Source organism: Ranitomeya imitator, unplaced genomic scaffold (genome assembly GCF_032444005.1).
Source record: "Ranitomeya imitator isolate aRanImi1 unplaced genomic scaffold, aRanImi1.pri SCAFFOLD_100, whole genome shotgun sequence".
In the NCBI taxonomy this organism is placed as follows: Eukaryota; Metazoa; Chordata; class Amphibia; order Anura; family Dendrobatidae; genus Ranitomeya; species Ranitomeya imitator.
In genome coordinates this window covers 297,023-305,150 of record NW_027194796.1, presented here as the reverse complement: position 1 = coordinate 305,150, position 8,128 = coordinate 297,023, and positions in this window count along the sequence as shown.

Sequence of the window (8,128 nt, the reverse complement as noted above, 5' to 3'; positions counted from 1 at the left end):
TCACTCCGCCTGCCATGCTTTCTGCAAACTCGGCACCATTTTTGAGGATACCTTTGGGTGGGAGTGACAGGGACAGGGTGAGGAAAATGGCGTTCTGACAGTCTCCGGGAATCCTCAGAGTCGAAGGCTTCCCCCGGTGCCATCGACTCAAATATGAGGCTCTCTACTACTTTCTCCTGAAAGTGCAGGAAAGTTAGCGGTCCTTGAGATTTTTTATATAGGACAAAGCTGTTGTAGGTGGCAGTCTGAATTAGATAGATTCCCACCTTTTTATACCACGCCCTGGTCTTCCTCTTGACCAGGTATGGTTGCAGAACCTGGTCTGACAGGTCTACGCCACCCATATGGTTGTTATAATCTGTGACGCAGACAGGTTTTTCTTTGTCCCTGGTGGCACCCCTCTCCCTGACCGTCACAGTGGTGTCCGTATGCAGTGTGGAAAGCATATAGACGTCCTTCCTGTCTTTCCACTTCACTGCAAGTAGTTGGTCGCTTGCAAGTGAAAATGACGCCCCCCTCTCCAAACGTCTGGACACCAACTGTGACGGAAACCCCACTCTGTTTTTCCTCACTGTCCCACAGGCCCCTGTACTTGCAGCATGGAGGGATTTGTATAGGGGGATACTCGTGTAATAATTATCTGTGTACACGTGGTACCCTTGATTGAGAAAGGGCGTCATTAGCTCCCAGACAATTTTGCCTGGGATACCGATTGTCTGGGGGCAGTTTGGGGGGTTTATTTGGCGGTCCCTACCTTCGTAAATTAGGAAGGTGGACGTGTACCCTGATGAGCTCTCGCAAGCTTTATATAATTTTACGCCGTATTTGGCTCTCTTGGAGGGAATAAATTGGCGGAATGAAAGACGGCCCTTGTAGCTCATCAAGGACTTGTTGACTGCCATATTTTGCTCTGGGGTATAGGAATTTAGAAAGGAAGTTTTTAGGAGGGAAATTAGGGGTCTTAATTTATTTAGCCGATCGTAGTTGGGGTCAGTTCTTGGGAGAGCTTGGGAATTGTCACTGAAGTGGAGGAATCTCATCAGGGCTTCGTAACGGGCTCGGGACATGATGGCTTGCAAATACAGGGGTGCAGTGGACAGCTTTTGTTGCCCAGTAAGAGCGGAGAGTGGGTTTTTTTACTATACCCATATTCAGGGTGAGGCCTAAGAATTTTTTAATTTCGGGGACATTTGTGGGGATCCAGGAACAGGAATGAAAGGCAGTGGGTTTTTGGGAAATATATTGCCGGGCATATAGGTTAGTTTGGTGGACGATTAATTGCAGGACTTCGGGGCTAATGAAAATTTCAAAAAAATCAATGGGGGTAAAATTGGCGACATCTACTTTTATTCCAGGGACTGCAGAAAAAGGGTGAATTTGAGGGGAAAATGAGGTGTCATTATACCACAGTGGGGGGGGGACTGCGGTACTTGGTCCTGCCTCTGAAGCTTCAGCAGTGACGACCGACTCCGCTACCACCGGGCTGGGGAATCCCGTGGAGGAAGAGTCGTCATCACTGGCTGAAAACTGCTCAGCTTCAGGGGCAGAATCTGTTTCGCTGCCGGAGCTGCCGGAGCAAAGCAGGCTGTAAGCTTGCTCCGCGCTAAAAGTTCTGCGGGCCACTTTATCTAATTCCTCCCCTAACCCTAACCCTAACCCTAACCCTACCCCTAACCCTAAAAAAAAAATTTAAAAAAAAAATTATAATTTTTTTTTTCTTTTTTTTATAATCCTCTGCTGATGATGCAGGGATTACGGAGAACGGGGGTGGGTAAATGGGATGCTGGCGGAGGCAGATATTATGTTTTGTGAATAACTGACAGGGCAGCACTTGAACTGTCGTCTCTCTCTCTTCTCTCCTAGAACAACTACAAGGAGAGAAGAGAAAGGTACAGCCCAAGTGCTGCCATATTTATCAAACATTTGGGGTTTTGATCACTGTAATTGGACATATTACAGTAATCAAAACCCAGCAGCCAATGAGAAAATTCTCATAGGTTGCTGGGTCTCTGCTGGCAGATCATGGCAGGCGCACTGCGCATGCGCCCGCCATTTTCTTCCAGCAGAGAAGAAGAAGGGGGGCCAGGAGTAGTGGGCTGGGGACCGGGGACCATGGGCTGTGGACCGGGGACAGGGGGACATCAGGAGGAGGTATTGTGGGGGGGCTCGGGGGCTCTATTTCTCTCCCCTCTGATGTGCGATCACATCAGAGGGGAGAGAAATCCAAAGCATTTTTTTTTTTTTTTTACAAACTATTTGCAGCGATCGCAATCCCGGGGGTCTGTAAAGACCCCCGGGATTGCGATCGCTCCAGGGGGTCTGCGATCGCTCCAGGGGGTCTGTAAAAACAGACCCCAATACACCGGGGGAAGCTAGGCTTTGGCGGGCGCATCTGCACATGCGCCCGCCATTTTGGAGCCCGGACAGCTAGGAGGAGGGTCGGGGCCCGGGGGGGCACCTTCTCCGGTACATAAGGTACCGTGGGGGGCTCGGGGGACCCTATTTCTCTCCCCCCTAATGTCCGATCACATTAGAGGGGAGAGAAACACAATACTAATGCGTTTTTTTTTTTTTTTTTGCGATCGCCGGTAAACGGTTAATTACCGGCGATCGCAAAAGCGGGGTCGGTGAAAACCGACCCGAATCATGTTCTCTGGGGTCTCGGCTACCCCCGGCAGCCGAGACCCCGGAGAAAATCGGCCTCTGGGGGGCGCTATGTACTTTTTCCACAGCGCCGTTAATTAACGGCGCTGTGGCTTAAGTACCCTTAGCGGCCGCCGTTAAAAGGCGTATCGGCGGTCGCTAAGGGGTTAAAGGAAGTAGGTAGTGAGGAGGCATTAAATAAATACAGAAAATTAAATAAATTCTGTAAAAAGCAAATCAAGGCAGCAAAGATTGAGACAGAGAGACTCATTGCCAGAGAGAGTAAAAATAATCCTAAAATATTCTTTAACTACATAAATAGTAAGAAACTAAAAAATGATAGTGTTGGCCCCCTTAAAAATAGTCTGGGTGAGATGGTGGATGAGGATGAGGAAAAAGCCAATATGCTAAATGACTTTTTTTCATCAGTATTTACACAAGAAAATCCCATGGCAGACAAAATGTCTAGTGATAAAAATTCCCAATTAAATGTCACCTGCTTAACCCAGCAGGAAGTGCGGCGGCGTCTAAAAATCACTAAAATTGACAAATCTCCGGGCCCGGATGGGATACACCCTCGAGTACTGCAGGAATTAAGTACAGTCATTGATAGACCATTATTTTTAATCTTTAAAGACTCCATAATAACAGGGTCTGTGCCACAGGACTGGCGTATAGCAAATGTGGTGCCAATATTCAAAAAGGGGACAAAAACTGAACTCGGAAATTATAGGCCAGTAAGCTTAACCTCTACTGTGGGTAAAATACTGGAGGGAATTCTAAGGGATGCTATACTGGAGTATCTGAAGAGGAATAACCTCATGACCCAGTATCAGCACGGGTTTACTAGGGACCGTTCATGTCAGACTAATTTGATCAGTTTCTATGAAGAGGTAAGTTCCGGATTGGACCAAGGGAACCCAGTAGATGTAGTGTATATGGACTTTTCAAAAGCTTTTGATACGGTGCCACACAAAAGGTTGATACATAAAATGAGAATAGTGGGGATAGGGGAAAATATGTGCAAGTGGGTTGAGAGCTGGCTCAGGGATAGGAAACAAAGGGTGGTTATTAATGGAGCACACTCGGACTGGGTAGCGGTTAGCAGTGGGGCACCACAGGGGTCAGTATTGGGCCCTCTTCTTTTTAACATATTTATTAATGACCTTGTAGGGGGCATTCAGAGTAGAATTTCAATATTTGCAGATGACACTAAACTCTGCAGGGTAATCAATACAGAGGAGGACAATTTTATATTACAGGATGATTTATGTGAACTAGAAGCTTGGGCTGATAAATGGCAAATGAGCTTTAATGGGGATAAATGTAAGGTCATGCACTTGGGTAGAAGTAATAAGATGTATAATTATGTGCTTAATTCTAAAACTCTGGGCAAAACCGTCAATGAAAAAGACCTGGGTGTATGGGTGGATGACAAACTCATATTCAGTGGCCAGTGTCAGGCAGCTGCTACAAAGGCAAATAAAATAATGGGATGCATTAAAAGAGGCATAGATGCTCATGAGGAGAACATAATTTTACCTCTATACAAGTCACTAGTTCGACCACACTTAGAATACTGTGCACAGTTCTGGTCTCCGGTGTATAAGAAAGACATAGCTGAACTGGAGCGGGTGCAGAGAAGAGCGACCAAGGTTATTAGAGGACTGGGGGTTTGCAATACCAAGATAGGTTATTACACTTGGGGCTATTTAGTTTGGAAAAACGAAGACTAAGGGGTGATCTTATTTTAATGTATAAATATATGAGGGGACAGTACAAAGACCTTTCTGATGATCTTTTTAATCATAGACCTGAAACAGGGACAAGGGGGCATCCTCTGCGGTTGGAGGAAAAAAGGTTTAAGCATAATAACAGACGCGGATTCTTTACTGTAAGAGCAGTGAGACTATGGAACTCTCTGCCGTATGATGTTGTAATGAGTGATTCATTACTTAAATTTAAGAGGGGACTGGATACCTTTCTGGAAAAGTATAATGTTACAGGGTATATACACTAGATTCCTTGATAGGGCGTTGATCCAGGGAACTAGTCTGATTGCCGTATGTGGAGTCGGGAAGGAATTTTTTTCCCCAATGTGGAGCTTACTCTTTGCACATGGGTTTTTTTTGCCTTCCTCTGGATCAACATGTTAGGTTAGGCTATGGGTTGAACTAGATGGACATATAGTCTTCCTTCAACCTTAATAACTATGTAACTATGTAACTATGCTCCTCTACAGCAGTTACAGACAGGCTCTCTAATCACCAGCTGCACATACATCGTAAGAAAATATAAATGTAGGTTAGTATAAGCTGCCTGCAGCCATAAGTGTATGTGCGGAAAATGGAAAGGTCTGTGTCCCCAGGCAGTCATGCTACCTACATACAATAGACGAGAGACAGGGCTGAAAACTGGGCCCATGATGTGTTCTCCAGAGCAAGGTGCAGCATCAAACTAGGAGTGTCCACTCACTGCCCCCGCCATGTGCTGAGCTATTAGTGCCCACTCACTGCCCGCCATGTGCTGAGTTATTAGTGCCCACTCACTGCCCGCCATTTGCTGAGTTATTAGTGCCCACTCACTGCCCGCCATGACTGCATTAGTAGTGCCCACTCACTGCATGCCATATGCTGCGTTATTAGTGCCCACTCACCTCCCCGCTATGTGCTGAGTTACTCCCTGAATAATTATTGACACCTGATAAAATACATATAGTAAGGCTCCAGGTAATCCACTCAGGCTTGTACTATCCACCATCTTAGGCATACCTCTCAACCGTCCCGGATCCCGCGGGACTGTCCAGATTTCGGCAGTCAGCCCCGTGATCCCGGGCGGGACATTATTTGTCCCGCACTACGCAAGGTTTGTTGATGTTTTTTTTTTTTTTTGTTAATAAAAGCTGGGTCACCTCCCGACCGACCCCGCCCCCCCCACCTCCCCCGCCTCCCCCGCCCCCCCACCTCCCCCCCTCCCCCGCCTCCCCCGCCTCCCCGCCTTCCCTCCCCTCCTTGAAGACGATACTCACTCTGCTCCAGCGATGCCTGGTTCCGGCTTCTGCAGCGCTCCTGAATGAGCGGTCACGTGGTACCGTTCATTATGGTCAATGAATATGCGCATATTCATTGACCTTAATGAGCAGTATCACATGACCGCTCAAGCAGGAAGAAGGTGCACTGCTGAGCCGGGAGTCGGGACACAGCGAGAGGGATGGCCGCGTGGTGAGGAACAGGTAAGTATGAGGGACAGAGGGACAGGGTAGGGGGAATGAATGAGGATGGCATTCAAGATGGGAGCGGGGGGAGTCATGCATACACGGGGGAATATCAGCCATGCATAGGGGGGGATATGAGCCATGCATGGGAGGAATATGAGCCATGCATGGGGGGGGAATATGAGCCATGCATGGGGGGGAATATGAGCCATGCATGGGGGGGGGGAATATGAGCCATGCATGGGAGGGGGAATATGAGCCATGCATACAGGGGGGGGATATGTGCCATGCATTCAGAGGGGAATATGAGCCATGCATACAGGGGGGGAATATGAGCCATGCATACAGGGGGGAATATGTGCCATGCATTCAGGGGGGTATATGAGCCATGCATACAAGGGGGGAATATGAGCCATTCATACAGGGGGGGAATATGAGCCATGCATACAGGAGGGGGGGTCATTATACAGTATTAAGCATCATGTGGGATCATTATACAGTACGGAGAACTGTGTGGCCATTATATAGTATGGAGCATCATGTGTGGCCGTTATACAGTATGGAGCATCATGTGTGGCCGTTATACAGTATGGAGCATCATGTGTGGCCGTTATACAGTATGGAGCATCATGTGTGGCCGTTATACAGTATGGAGCATCATGTGCGGTCATTATACAGTATGGAGCATCATGTGTGGTCATTATACAATATGGAGCATCATGTGTGGTCATTATACAGTATGGAGCATCATGTGCGGTCATTATACAATATGGAGCATCATGTGCGGTCATTATACAGTATGGAGCATCATGTGGGGTCATTATACAGTATGCAGCATCATGTGCGGTCATTATACAGTATGGAGCATCATGTGTGGCCATTATACAGTATGGAGCACTGTGTGGCCATATTTTTTGTTTATAATTATTGTATATGAAACAGTGTGATCAGCATTGCTAAATGGGTGTGGTTGGGAAGTGGATATGGGTGTTAATAATTACGAATGGGTGTGGTCAGAGGCATGGCCTAAAATTTGCCGCGGCGCGATTCGTGCGCCGCAAACTTTGTCCCTCTTTCCCGTCTTCAAAAGTTGGGAGGTACGTCTTAGGTAATATAAATAAGCGCTCAGTGGGTATAACCCGATCCTGCAAACATATGAAGGGGACAATATACAGAAAAAGGGGTGGATATACAGTGCCTACAAGTAGTATTCAACCCCCTGCAGATTTAGCAGGTTTACACATTTGGAATTAACTTGGCATTGTGACATTTGGACTGTAGATCAGCCTGGAAGTGTGAAATGCACTGCAGCAAAAAAGAATGTTATTTCTTTGTTTATTTTTTTTTTAAATTGGGAAAAGTTTTTTCAGAGGGTCATTTATTATTCAACCCCTCAACCCACCAGAATTCTGTTTGGTTCCCCTAAAGTATTAAGAAGTAGTTCAGGCACAAAGAACAATGAGCTTCACATGTTTGGATTAATTATCTCTTTTTCCAGCCTTTTCTGACTATTTAAGACCCTCCCCAAACTTGTGAACAGCACTCAAACATGGTCAACATGGGAAAGACAAAGGAGCATTCCAAGGCCATCAGAGACAAGATCATGGAGGGTCACAAGGCTCGCAAGGGGTTCAAAACCCTTTCCAAGGAGTTGGGCCTACCTGTCTCCACTGTTGGGAGCATCATCCGGAAGTGGAAGGCTTATGAAACTACTGTTAGCCTTCCACGGCCTGGACAGCCTTTGAAAGTTTCCTCCCGTGCCGAGGCCAGGCTTGTCCGAAGAGTCAAGGCTAACCCAAGGACAACAAGGAAGGAGCTCCAGGAAGATCTCATGGCAGTGGGGACATTGGTTTCAGTCAATACCATAAGTAATGGTCTCCGTTCCAGACGAGCCCGTAAGGTACCTTTACTTTCAAAGCGTCATGTCAAGGCTCGTCTACAGTTTGCTCATGATCACTTGGAGGACTCTGAGACTGACTGGTTCAAGGTTCTCTGGTCTGATGAGACCAAGATCGAGATCTTTGGTGCCAACCACACACGTGACGTTTGGAGACTGGATGGCACTGCATACGACCCCAAGAATACCATCCCTACAGTCAAGCATGGTGGTGGCAGCATCATGCTGTGGGGCTGTTTCTCAGCCAAGGGGACTGGCCATCTGGTCCGCATCCATGGGAAGATGGATAGCTGTTATGGACCTGGTGATTAGGAGCACCAGGAAAGACCAGATGGTTAAACTCACAGGACAAGCTCTGGGAAGTGGGAACTCTG